Source organism: Trachypithecus francoisi, unplaced genomic scaffold (assembly GCF_009764315.1).
Source record: "Trachypithecus francoisi isolate TF-2019V2 unplaced genomic scaffold, Tfra_2.0 Lachesis_group6, whole genome shotgun sequence".
In the NCBI taxonomy this organism is placed as follows: domain Eukaryota; kingdom Metazoa; phylum Chordata; class Mammalia; order Primates; family Cercopithecidae; genus Trachypithecus; species Trachypithecus francoisi.
In genome coordinates, this window is record NW_022681471.1 from 49,162,504 (window position 1) to 49,176,322 (window position 13,819).

The following is a 13,819-nucleotide window of genomic DNA, read 5'->3' on the forward strand; positions in this document are numbered from 1 at the left end:
GATCTATTAACTCGCTTGTGCCAGGCATCATATCCCACCAGGGATGGAAGTCTTGGGGGTGTCCTTAGGACTGCTGCCCTTCAAATCTGAAGCAGAAGCTTCAGCAGCCATCAAGACCCAGATCCTCAAAGCCCATCTCCTTCATACACCTGTTATGAGTTCAATAACCTGATGAAGATCTGCACAGGGACAGAGAGAATCCAGCAATCCCTGTGCTTTCTTAGAGTAACAGTGTGCCAGGAACCATGCTAGGCACTGGGTCAGTGACCAGGGACACTGATACAATTGGGTAGTGATCATTACAACCAGAAGATACAATGGGTTTCTCACCAGGGCCTTTTCTTCTCCTTTCCTCATCTATCTCCTAACAACAAATCTGTAAAGGACTAAGAAGAGGCCTGAATTCACACAGGCATTCCTGATCGTGCAGTAACCACAGGGCTATGGGCTTGCACCTGTGTTATCACTGCAGATTGCAGCAATCCTGTGGGTGAGCACAATTATCCCCATTTTGCAGAGAGGATGCTAGGCTCAGAGAGTCCTTACCTGTCTCATCCTCCCACGTCCCACCTTTACATAGAAAGTAGCTCCAGAACACCAGGAGCAGGACACCCCACTCACTGGGGCCAGAAGGGTCCCAGCTCTCTCCCTCATGAAACAGTGAAAGCAACTTGTTTCAAAGTGGGAGTAAGGGGACTTAGATCTGAGATTCCTTCGTCTCCCCACATCCCAAGGCACTTCAGCTCCCACTGTGGGACACTCACACCCTCAACTGAGTTCCAAACACCTGAAGGCGGGACCCTGCTATTCTCTCCAGCCCACAGGGGTCTCTATTAAAAAGTCATCAAGGTCACAGTAATGACTTCTGGTTTCTGTGGCAACCGTGGTGCTCAGGCTTGTCCCCCACATCAGAAATGCTTCTGCACAGCCCTCTGTCCCCTTGCCTTCCTAAAAACAAAAACAAAAACAAAACAAAACTTCACTCTTCCACTCTTCAGACCACCTCCTTAGAAAGCTTACTAATTAGAGGAACTAGCCTCAGACAAGGGCGATTTGTGGAATTCTGCCCAGCTTGGTGAAACAAAGCATCTCCCCATCGGCAGGAATATTGCCTGCTTTAAAAGTGACAGTAGTTGAGTACCATCACTACACAGAGACGCAGGGAGGTATCCTAGGGCTCCTGGTGATGAGCTAACCCTCTGAGGATGATGTGTAAAACTTACACAACATGCTAAGCAGTTAGCTATCTGTGGCAGAAGACTAAGAGACTGTCTATAATCATGTGTGTAAATGATGTAGGAACACCAAGAAATGTCATTTAAGATATCTCAGTTATTTCAGGGTGGCAGGCCTATCATAATGTAATCATTTAGTAGGCAGAAATCTAGTCAACTGAAACATACATTGGCTCATTTTGGGGATTCTTATCCATCATTCTTTTTTTTTTTTTTTTTTTTTTAGTAATAAAAATTTATTGAGAATTCCTGGGTTGGTGGTTATCTCCTCCAGCCTTGAGGGAGGGAACAACACTGTAGGAAATCACTGAGAAATCACACACTGTCCCAATAGCCCCAGTTAACACAGGGAGGAGGAAAGTAATTCCCCAGAAAAGGGGCTGGTCTTCAGTCTTCCTTAATCCAAGAGGGGTTCAGGGGACCGGTGTGGGGGACCATCGCATGATACTGGGGTGGGGTAGGGCTGTGCTGGACCCCTGGCTGGCTCCTCAAAAACTGGAGAAGCAGATCCACTTCCTCTGGGGCTGGAGTTCTTGGTGACAAGGCTCATTTCTTACCCTTGATGAGGCTGTCACTTCCTCTGGTGAAACTTTCATCCTGTAGGTGCAGCATGAGGTTGTCAGCCATGAGATAAATACGATTCTGTGATGTGGCGATCGTCTTGGAGATGTTCTGGGCTGCTCGGATCTTACGAAGTTTGATGTAGCCAGGGTTCTTGCTCAGTGCTTCCCCAAGCATGTTGGCAGCCTCGGCCTCACCCTCGGCCTGCACAATTTTCTGCCGCTGTTCCTGCTTCGCTTTTTCTACCAAGAATTGGGCCCGATGGGCCTCCTGCTGGGCCACTTGTTTGGCTTCTACAGCAGCTGTGTACTCTCTGCTACAGCTCAGCTCTGTGATGGCCACATCATCCAGGAAAAGGCTGAAGTCCTTGGCCCTCTCTGTCAGCTCCGGCAGATCAACAGGGATACCCAGGCCCGTTGGGTGATCAGCTGTGAGGCATTGAACTTGGCCACCACACTCTTGAGCACCTCGTTGACAATGGACGGCAACACTCATTCCTCATAGTCCAGCTCTAGGTGCTGGTGCATGCTAGGAAGCTCCTGAGCATTGGGTCGAGACAGCACTTGCAGGGAGATATTCACCATCTGTAGGTCTTTGGAGCCTATAGGGAAGGAGATTTTTCGAGATCTGGCCCTAATGTCATAGATAATGGGGTACTGGAACCAGGGGATCCTGAAGTGAAGGCCCTCGGCCAGGATAGTGTCCTGCTGCACTCCACTGATCCAATTGAAGAAGATGGCTCTGTGCCCACCTTCCACAGTGAACACGGATTCACAGACACCGTAGGCCATGGTGCTGGTCCCCAGCAACAGCTTCAGTGCTGTGCCCATGCCCCGGGGCCCGGCAGACAGCTGTCCCGCCAAGTCCTTCAAGTTCTGGGCCATGTCTGATCTTGAGGCCGGTGGCACTGGAGGTCAGAAGTGGGTGCTGGCCCGCCTCTACCCCGCTCCAGCTTAGGTACTGCTTGTCCACCATTCTTAATATTTTCTTCCATGTGAAGAGACATCGATACCCAAAACACTTCTGGCCTCTTGATACACTCACTCCTCTATCACAGGAATGTCCCATCTAATTGGTGAGTTTGGAAGGAGAAACAGGTTGCACAGCCCAGGTCCTCTCCCTTTAAAACTCTTGGTTGTAACCTTCACTTAACCAAGTATATGTTCTGCTCTGCCCTCAGGGGTAGGGCTTACAATAGGTCCACAGCTCTACTCTCCTGTGTCTCGCTTGCTCCCCAACTATTCCTACAGTCTTGCTTCGCAATGCTTGGATCTTTAAGGGGCCCCCAAAATGCCCTCCAGCTCCAAGTCTGAGTTGTACACCAACTGAGAAATACGACAAAAGAATAAGAAGAACAATAAATTGACTTTATTCCTTATCAAGGAGATACTGGAGAATGTGATATAGATTTGCTGGCACATGGGTTTCCTATGAACAAACCCCAGAATTGGACAGACTTATCCAGTGATACATTGGGACCATCACAAAAAAACAAGGTCTGCATTGCATATCTATCTGCTGTCTGCTGAAGGAGCCCTGTCGGTGTACCTAAGGAAAGTGACTTCCTTTTTAAGGGCTATCCCTGTAGCAGGAGAAAATCTTTCAGTACACCTTCTTAGAGAAACACTTCTCAAAGTCAATAAATATACCTTGTACTCCTTGCATACTCACCAAGCAACCTGCAGAAGATACAGCTTTCCATATGGCTCAGGGAACAGTTTATATCAACATTCTCTCAATTTCTTAACACAAGTGATTGCATCGGAGGCTTATCCTATAGAGAGAGAGATTGGAATTATGTTCTAAATTGCAAGAATAGGTAGAAAAGCATATTTTATGAAAACCTCCCTTGAAAATCCCATCAAAAAGGAATAATGGTATGTTCAGAAATATATACCCACACATAAACTAACACATAGACTATAGTCAAAATTATAACAAATCCCCCCCGAGCCTTCATGATCTGTGATCTGAGAGCAGCTCACCGAAAATGAAGAAAAGGTCACCAAAACCATAAGGTTTTAGATAACCACTTGTGCTTAACAAAATGTCCCCAAACAATAGCTATTTATTATCTCTCAGGATTCTATGAATTGACTGGGCTTTGCTGGGTATTTTCTATTCTGTGTGGTGTCTGTCACCCAGGGCTGCAGTCATCAGCATGCTACACTTGCCTGGGACATCCAAGAGACCTCACTCACATGGATGGCGAATGGTGCTGGCATCTGCTGGGAGCTCAGCTGGGGCTGTTGCATGAAGCACCTTGGTTCAACACAGAGTCCTCCGTGAGTAGGGCTGTCAGAAAAAACAGAATATACTCAGTCAAATTTGAATTCCAGATAAACAATGAATAATTTTTTAGTGTAAATGTGATGGTTACTTTATGTGTCAAGTTGGCTGGGCCACATTGTTCAAGTATCTCAACATTATTCTGCATGTTCCTGCAAGGGTGTTTTTGGATGGGATCAACATTTAAATTGGTGGACTTTGAGAAAAGCAGATTGCCCTCTATGATGTGAGTGGGCCTCATCCAATCAGATGGAGGCCTGAATAGAGCAAAAATCTTACCTCTTCTAAGCAAGAAAAAAATTCTACTAGCAGATAGCCTTCAGACTTGAACTGCAACATTGCATATTCTCTAGTCTCCAGTCTGCCAACCCGCTCTGCAGATTTTGGACTTTCAGCCTCCATAGTCATGTGAGCCAATTCTTGAAAATTAATCTCTCTCTCTCACCATATACATGTGTGTGTGTGTGTGTGTGTACACACACTACATTGGTTCTGTTTCTGTGAATGTGACATGCAATTTTTGTTTGAATACAACTGGGCATTTTGTATTTTTATTTGCTAAATCTGGACACCTTAGAAGAAGAGCCTCTGAATATGTAAGTTTAATGACCATCTGAGATGACCTTCCCAATAAGTCAGGGCAGGCCGTGCGACAATGAGCAGATCAGATTTAAAAAAAAAAAAGACAAAAGCTGTTAATACCTACGTTGATGAAATAAAGGAGAAACAGACTTTCATATACACTATTGGTGCCACATCGAGGTATCCATTTTCGGAGGCCCATATTATTACAGCCGAATGACTTGAATGGCCTTTGTACAGAAGTCCTATTTCTACCAACAAGGGGGTTTCAACTGAGGGTTTAGAAAAGGCTCATCAAGGCGACTCTGATGTGCATGCTGGTTAAGGGGCCCATGCTGTCGCAGGGGCAGGTCAAACTGACATATGAATTTCTGCTCCAAAGAGGAAAGATAACTTCTACTTATGGAGCAGAGTGTTTAGAGGGGCCCAGCTCCAGGTTCTTTATGTTAGTGTCTGCATTTGATCTCATGACAGCCCTGCTAGTGAGGTACTAGTATCCTTTCTTCTTCACAGATGTCTGTGACTACAAAGCACATGCTCCTAACCACAGAGCTGGATGGAAAAGAGGTTGCTCAGCAGGTCCACTGCCAGAATGTGCCAGTCTAGGCACCTTGAGTTGCTGGTGGCAGATCTTTAGCATCAGGACATATATTGTTAAGGAGTTTAATATCTGTTCTCCTTGTGTTTACCCTCTGTATTAGTCCGTTTTCACACTGCTATGAAGAACTTCTCTAAGACTAGGTAATTTAAAGGAAAAAGGTTTAATTAACTCACAGTTACACATGGCTGGGCAGATGTGCGGGGGGCCATAGGAAACTTACAATCATGGAGATATGTTAAGGAGAAGCAAGTACCTTCTTCACAAAGCGGCAAGAAAAGAGAGTGTGTGAAGAGGAAAGTGCCAAACACTTATAAAACCATCAGATCACGTGAGAACTCACTCACTATCATCAGAACAGCATGGGGGGAACCACCCCATGATCCAATCACCTCCCACCACATTCCTCCCTCAACACCTGGGGATTACAATTCAAGACGAGACTTGGATGGGGACACAAAGCCAAACCATATCACCCTCCCTGCATTTCCAGAAAAAAAAAAAAAAAGCTTGGGCCTGTTTCCCCCTGTCTCAGGGAAGGTTTATAGCAGGGCTGGAAGCAGAAGCTGTCTGAAGCCAGTGTTTGCTTCATCCTGTGTGAAAACTTAAACTTAAGGAAAGGATTGGACTGCTTGTACTTGGCAGGGAGGGGAAGGGTCCTGAAGACACAGAGAAGGGAGAAGAGAGATTTCTCCAACACAGGGATGAGGTCAGAGGTCTACAGGTCCCGACGGGAGTAGGGACCTGAGCATTGCTCCATGTCAATTTGGAGAAGCTCTGTATATGGTTCATCAAGGCTGGGCATTCAGCCATGAGACAGATTCTCCTGTTTGGTTGGAACGACAGATCGCTCAGGGTTGGGAATGGGGCTCTGGCTGAGGGTAACAAATCGGCTAGGGAAATGGTCAGCTCAGCCCTCAGCAATAGGACACATGAGCCTGGGAGGCTGTATCTGGAGGATATGTTTCCACAAATGATTATTTTTTTGTCAAACAGCATGACTATTTTTAGTATATACTGTCTAGTTGAAAGTTAAAATCTCTTTACTAATGAATATCCCAACCAACTACAAGATGAGAGCATCTGTTTCTCTAGATTTGTGCAATAATGGATTTCCCAACTTTATTAATATTTGCTACTTTTATATCCTATCACTATAATGTTAAAATACTTTTCATTTTTCTCCATCGATATCCACATAAATGGCATATTTCACATGTGCATTTCTAAACACAAACTTTATGCTTCAGAATATGTCCTGGAATAATTCTAGAATTTGATAAGAAAACCTGATAAGTGAGTTTGTATCTATGCTGTGTCCTGTTTAAATTGAAATTGTGGAGTCATAAAAATCCTATACACTGCTGCAGGAGGACAAAACGGTACAGAGTAACTTTGCAGATACACTCGGCAACATGTATGAGAGAAGCAAGCATGGCCCCATCAACTGCTGTCCTCTCAAGTCTGCACTGCAGAGTCTCTGGCATGTGTGCAAGAATGGTCATGGCAGCATGGCCAAAATATCAATACAGCCCCAAAGTCACCTTATTAGAGACATCTCAGAAACAACATTTTTAGAAGAAAAAAATTCAATAAGTGTTTGCTACAGTTTGGATGTTTGTCTCCTCCAAACTCATACACCATGGAATACTATGCAGCCATAAAAAAGGATGAGTTTGCGTCCTTTGTAGGGACATGGATGCAGCTGGAAACCATCATTCTTAGCAAACTATCACAAGAGAGAAAACCAAACACCTCATGTTCTCACTCATAGGTGGGAACTGAACAATGAGATCACTTGGACTCGGGAAGGGGAACATCGCACACTGGGGCCTATCATGGGGAGGGGGGAGGAGGGAGGGATTGCATTGGGGAGTATACATGATATAAACATCATGCACATGTACCCTAGAACTTAAAGTATAATAAAAAAAAAAAAAAGAAATTTGATCCCCAATGTTGGAGGTGGAGCCTAACAGGAAGTGTTTGGGCCATGGGGGTAGATCCTTCATGAAAGGTAAATCCTTGCTGTGATGAGTGAGTGCTTGCTCTATTAGTTCCCACAAGAGCTGGTTGTTGAAAAGAGCCCGGAGCTCCCATCTCTTTTCCCTCTCCCGCCATATGATCTCTGCACAAGCCAGCTCCCCTTGGCCTTCCATTGTGAGTGGAAGCTTCCTAAGGCCCTCATCAGAAGCAGATGCCCAATCTTGAACTTTCCAACCATCAAAATTGTTAGCCACATAACGATTTTATTATGTTTTGTTTTGTTTTTTTCTTTATAAGGTATGCAGCCTCAGATATTCCTTTATAACAATACTAAACAGGCTAAGATAGTGGTATAAAAATATATAGTTTATTCCATTTACCCATCAGGAGAGTAGTGTGAAGAAAGTATGGTGAGTCCCATCTCACAGATGATCAAGCTCTGGCTCACAGAGACTAAGACCCTCTCCAGATAAGTGGCAGAATGGCAACAAGATTCCATCTCTTGCCCCCCACCCCCAACAATGGAACCAGCAGCTTCCCATTTGGAAGATGATAATTTTACACTTCCCTAGTATTGTGCCCTAAGGGTACTCACTCAACAGCCCTTCATGTTGAGGAAGACAACTGTGGAGATGAAATCTGGCCCTTTGGGCCATGAGGCATAGCTGTGGGGTCATATGGATTACCAGGTTTCTGAGGTTAACTGTGGGGTGAAAAAAAGAAACATATGAAACAAGAAAGAACAGGGAAGAGAACAGAAAACAGCAGGCCCTCCAGGGATCACTTCTACCTCTCTCTGTATTTGCTCCCTTCCCCACCCCATTTGTCCCCTGCTCCTTGTGACAGTATGGGATGTAACAGGAATCAAGCTACTTGGAGAGAGGACCGAAAGATGGGAAGACCCAGACCATGAGAAGGGTGGATCAAGCAGCACAAGTCCTGGAGCCCGTGCCCTGGGTGTTGGCTCACCCACCAGGTGCTCCATCTCTACCTGCTTCTGTATGCCTCAGCATCACTCTACCACACAGCAATGAAGCTCCCACATAACAGAAATATGCACTCTCTAAGAGAGGCAAGCAGGAGAAGTGACTTACCCCTGAGTCAAGAATGTCCCAGAGTTACTGGTTTGGATTTTGTGCCAGGATGCAGAGAGCTCTCCAGTATCTCTTGCTCCAGTGTCCTGTCCAGCAGACATAGTATGAGGTTTTCATTAAGCCCCTCCGGAGTGCAAAGGAAACACATTTCTGTCATAAACCACAGGGTAGGGGGAAATAGGAGGTAGGAAAAACTATGAAACAGTAAGAAATGGGGTGAGTGCTGACTTCATCCCTGTACCCCAAACTCCATTCATGGGGTCCATGACTCAGTTGGATGGAGATGGTAAAACCACTTTCTTCCCTTCCCCCCAGGCCCATCAGGGTGCTCATTCCACCACATAGAAATGAACTGACTCACAGTGAAATTAGAAATGTGTGTTTTCCTTTTTTTCTCCATATGCTCTCTAGGTACATGAAAAATAGTTACTGTACACTGAAGAAACATGACAAACACCATCCTTAACCAAATGATGAAGATTAACATCACCAGTGACATCATGCAGGCATTGTATACTCCCGGATACGATGTGACAAGAAGGGCACCGGAACTAGTGGTATTCCTTCTAAAAATCTGTAACCATAGTCAAATCACAAGAGAAGCAACAGACTGAGCCTGTACTTCTCAAGACTGTCAGGGTTATGAAAGTCGTCTGGCAGTTCCTCAGATGAATAAACAGAGAGTTACCATATGACCCAGAAATCCCACTCCTGGGTACATAGCCAAGAAAAATGAAAACCTATGTCTACATAAAAAGTTGTACATAAATGTATATAACATCATCACTCATAACAGGCAAAAATCAGAAATCATCTAAATGACCATCAATAGACAGATAGATAAACAAAATGTAGTATATCCTTAGAATAGAATATTATTCAGCCTTTAAAAAAATGAATGAATTCTGCTACATGCTACAATATGCATGAACCCTAAAAACATCATGCTAAGTGAAAGATGCAAAAGACCAAATACTGCATGATTCCATTTATATGAACGTCCAGGATGAACAAATCCACAGACATACAAAGCATAACTGTGGTTCCAAGAGCTGAGGATAGGTGCAGGTTTAACTGCATTGAAGCACAATGGGAGTTTTGGGGGCAACTGCAATTTCTAAAACTCAATTATGGTGATAGTTGTACAACTCTATACATTTAATAAAAATTGCCAACCTTAAAATGAATGGATTCTATTGTCTATAAATAATATTGCAAGAAATTTGTTTAACAAATATTGGCCAAGGCTTCTATTGTACCACAGGAATGACCAAAATTTTTCATAAAAAGGCCTTGATGCACATGTCTTACATAAACACGAATGTACATAAAGTTGTAGCTGTATCCCAGCCCTGACTCTATGTCCTGTGTTCCTCCAATGACCTTTTCCCCACCCCACATGCTACCTGAAGTCTAATTCAGGTCTGATCATTTTCATGTCTTCCAAATGTTGTGATGGCTTGAGAGTGGGACCACAACAGGGTCCCGGGCCTTCCCTCTGTGACAGGATGCCAGCATTATTACTTTCCTCACCCCTCTCCAAACTTTTTCATGTTGTTGCACTTTGGGGAGCCTAAACGGCACTAATATTCTGGGTGTCAGCATGACAATATTTATCAAAGGGTTACATAGGTGCATACACTAAGCACCAACAATTTCCTTTTTAGAAGTTTAACTTCAGGATGTAGTGAAGGATGTTGATAAAGGTCTGGTTATAAGGACTGCCATCCTAACAATACCCTCTCTTCACTGCTAGACCTCAATTTAGAAAGGGAGACCAAACAGTATGCAAAGCCATAAAGAGGCAGAAGGAAGCAGAGGAAAGTGTGGTTGTCAGCACACACACACTTGCACACATTCGCACACACTCCCCCACACTCATGTGCTAATCAGATTCTATTATCACAATACTAGAATTTTTCTAAGACAGCTTGCTGTGTTCCAAGAGGACATATTCAGCTCAGTGCAAACAGCCACAGGAACTGTGGCCTTCAGCAGAGCACAGACCTTGAAAACATGCCAGTGTAGATAAAAGGAAATATCAGGACACTCTGAATAACACAGGGTTGTGAAAATTGATTATGTCACATCCATAGGATAGAATTCTAGGAGGCAGTAAAAATAAGTTATAATGAAAACAATGATGAGAGATGATTTCTTGCCTAACCAGTTAGCAATAATCAACATTATTTCCAGTGTATGAGTAGACACTTACATACCGTATTAGTAGGAATACATATGAGTAATAATGTTATCATGTATTGTGTTAATACAATAACTTTATAGATTTCATAATGAAAGAGTATTTTGAGAATCTCATAAAGAAACTCTTACAAATATATTTGCATATATGTGAGCAAGGATGTTATGTTTGCTACTGTTTATAATAAAACATGGTAAAGGAACTACATTTTTATCTCAAAGTGAAATAAATGTGGTACCACCCATATGATGAAACATCCAGTTGATGGCAAAAATCAAAACTAAAGTTATGTTGTAAAATAATTTAAAATGTTATAGTAGACATGCATTTTCATGGGAAAATTGTCATAACAAAGTCAAAGGCAGGTTACAAAGATCATCAGTAGCCAGGATCCATTTTTGCTCATATCCATCTATTTTTTCAGAGGACTCAAAGCATACAAATAAAAATAATCTTTTCCTTGCTCCCACATAAAGCCTTCTCTTCACCATAGTGAGAGGCTGCACTTTGTTTGGAGGCCATCAACATTCCTTTAGCCTGGAATTGCTCCATTTTCCATCTAGACTTCCAGAAAACTCCATAGAGTGGGCTTGAGCTAAACCGCTCCTTCCCATCTTCCTGCTCAGATGTAAAAGCTGCAGTTCAGGCTCCTGCCACGAGGGGGCACCAACGTACCTTCATCGTCAAACCGCTACAAAGACGTTTACGCAATGAGCAAAAAAATAAAATACCGTCCACTAAAACCCAGTCTATGAACCTATGGACAGAATGACTCTAATTCTTCCAGAAAAAAAATTGATAGGTGTAAAAGAACACTGCAAAACATATACTCCATGGCATCTATACAATGAAACACCATGTATGACAAGCGAGCCTTGGCAGTGCTTAGCAGGCTGGTGTAGCGCAAACCAGGGCAGCGGGAGGTGAGTGGAAGAGAATGGGGGCACTGGAATGGGGTCTGGACGGCTGTGTCCATAGCGTCCCGGAGGGGGGATGCCTGAGAGGAGGTCTGGGAAGCCTGTACAGGTGTGGGGTAATGGAGAGTGAACACCCTACACCCTGGGAGGGACCCCTCTACAGTATGGACACTTCAACCTGCACTAACAAAGGAAGAAATAAATCAATGAATGACATGTGGATTTAAGGTCAACAGCAAATGGACCTGCTTTTAATATACATGTGAATTTTCCAAAGAAAACTTACAGTAAACAAACCATCCCAAGACATTTGAAAAATGTACTCTTTTTCATTAGAAAAAGGAAAATAATAATGGAGTTAGATATCACTTCGGGCCAGAGTCAGGATTGCAGCTCTGAGAGTTTAGACTAGGGGGTTCATCAACTGGGAAGGACAGATGGAGGTTGGGAGCTTGACTTCAGTATCACCCAAAGTTTTCTGGAATTATTCACCTAATGGTAGCAATCTCTCTGTATCTTTCATTTTCCTGTATATCTAAAAGCAAGATTAGTGCTAGACCACCAACCTCTAAATTGAAGGTAAAACTGTACCTGTGAGCGTGTATTTGGAGTAATTTAGCTGGAGGAGAAACAGACACAAACACACACACACGTAGAAATACAGTCAATTCAATTTTTATCTATTTTGTTTCACTATAAAATCAAATACATTGAATGTTTTCACAAATTAATGAATACATATATACAATTCTTTTGTCGATCTCTTCATAAGATTTTTGTGCTCAAGTTTTTATCAAAATACTCTTCTCCTTAATATAAAGTTTTTTAAAATATGCAAAATTACACTCAAAAATAGGAATTTTATCCTGCATCTCTCACAGACCTGACTCCGGCCCCCTGACCCCAAAGGGTCTGCTGTCCCTAGGATGGCACACACTCTTCAGACATGTCCCTGTGAGATGCACATAAACACGTTCACCCCCCCATACACACACACATTGTCTTCTCCAAAAGTGCAGTCACAGTCCTCATCTTGTCATTTCCACTTATTATCATTTATCAGGATTTTAAAATATTTGCATCTTATTAGTTCTTGTGGTTTTTGCATATTTAACATGTTTATTGTCCATGTATATACTTATTTGAATTTTCTGTTGAAATCATTGCCAATTGTTTTGTTAATGAGTACGTTTCACAAATCACAGACACCAACCCAACATCTGAGATGTAGTTTGAAAATGTTTTCCCCCCTGTTTTAATACAATTGTTACTGGATTTTTAATCTTTCATTTGGAAAATGTTTTAAATTTCCATAATGGGACTTAATAATTATATATGTCATAGTTGAAAAAGAAAAAACATTGCAAAACACTTGGGGAGCACGTACTGTCAGCCTGGAGGGAAGTTAGAGCATTCAGAGACCTGGAGGCATCAAGAGAAAATGATAAATCTTTAGAGTATTCCAGAGTTAGCTGCTGGTCAGGAGATAACAAAGTTTTCTCCTGGATTCACAAAAACTCCCCTAAAGGCAGCACCCTGATCTGAATAATGGTCATAATAATGGGTACCTCAGATAGCAGTTAAGACTAACGGAGGCCAGGTGAGGTGGTTCATGCCTGTAATCCCAGTGCTTTGGGATGCCATGGAGGGAGGATCTCTTGAGGCCAGGAATTCAAGACAAGCCTGGGCAACATAGCAGGACCTTGTCTCTACCAAAAAAAGAAGAAAGAAAAAAGATTAAAGGAGATAAAATATAAAGTGTATTGGCTTACAGTAGTTCAGTGCATGTTACTTTCCTTCCCTCCAGCTCTCCTGTCCCAAGGCCAACACCTGAGCTTCTGCCTGAGCCCACTCTCCACCTCAGCCAACTCGTGTGACCCTACACCCAGGTCTCTTGGTACAAAGGACAAGATTTCACCTCCTCTGTCATCTTCATCACCCAGAGGGGCTGTGGAGTGGAGGACCCATGGGGCCACAATAGTAGGGGAGTGGAATTTGGCCATTTTTCAAGTCCTGGAAGCCCATCGTCTAGAAGGGAAGCTGCCCAGGGTCCTCTAGGGAGGGTGAAGGATGGAACCTCATTCCAATCCTGCCACTTACCTGGGGAGGTGACTTAGACTCTGTGAGCCTCTGTGAAATGGGACTGACCATACCATCCTTACAGAGCTGTCCTGAGGGGTTAATGAGAAAACCTGTGGAGAATATATAGCATGGAGTGGGACTTCAATGGCCCTTTAAACGCTGAGACGCAGAAGTGGGGGCTGGCTGAGCCTCAGGGCTAAGGCAGGCATTGTGAAAAGTCATTTTTCATTGTTTCTCTCCTAATGAGAACACAGACATCCATATAAGGAAAG

At 43.4% G+C, this 13,819-nt stretch overlaps 1 long non-coding RNA gene and 1 pseudogene across 2 annotated transcripts; both read right to left on the reverse strand.

The window, feature by feature from the left end:
* Positions 1 to 1,437: 1,437 nt before the first annotated feature.
* On the reverse strand, positions 1,438 to 3,562 carry LOC117078554 (annotated as a pseudogene). The gene is made up of 2 exons (XR_004435015.1): positions 3,468 to 3,562; positions 1,438 to 3,121 (listed from the first exon to the last, which is right to left on the reverse strand). The product of XR_004435015.1 is annotated as a prohibitin-2-like (transcript).
* Positions 3,563 to 3,965: 403 nt separating this feature from the next.
* Positions 3,966 to 13,134, reverse strand: LOC117078555. Its single transcript, XR_004435016.1, has 4 exons — positions 13,034 to 13,134; positions 8,346 to 8,431; positions 7,847 to 7,954; positions 3,966 to 4,091 (listed from the first exon to the last, which is right to left on the reverse strand). It is a non-coding gene; the product is annotated as an uncharacterized LOC117078555 (long non-coding RNA).
* Between the last annotated feature and the right edge of the window lie 685 nt (positions 13,135 to 13,819).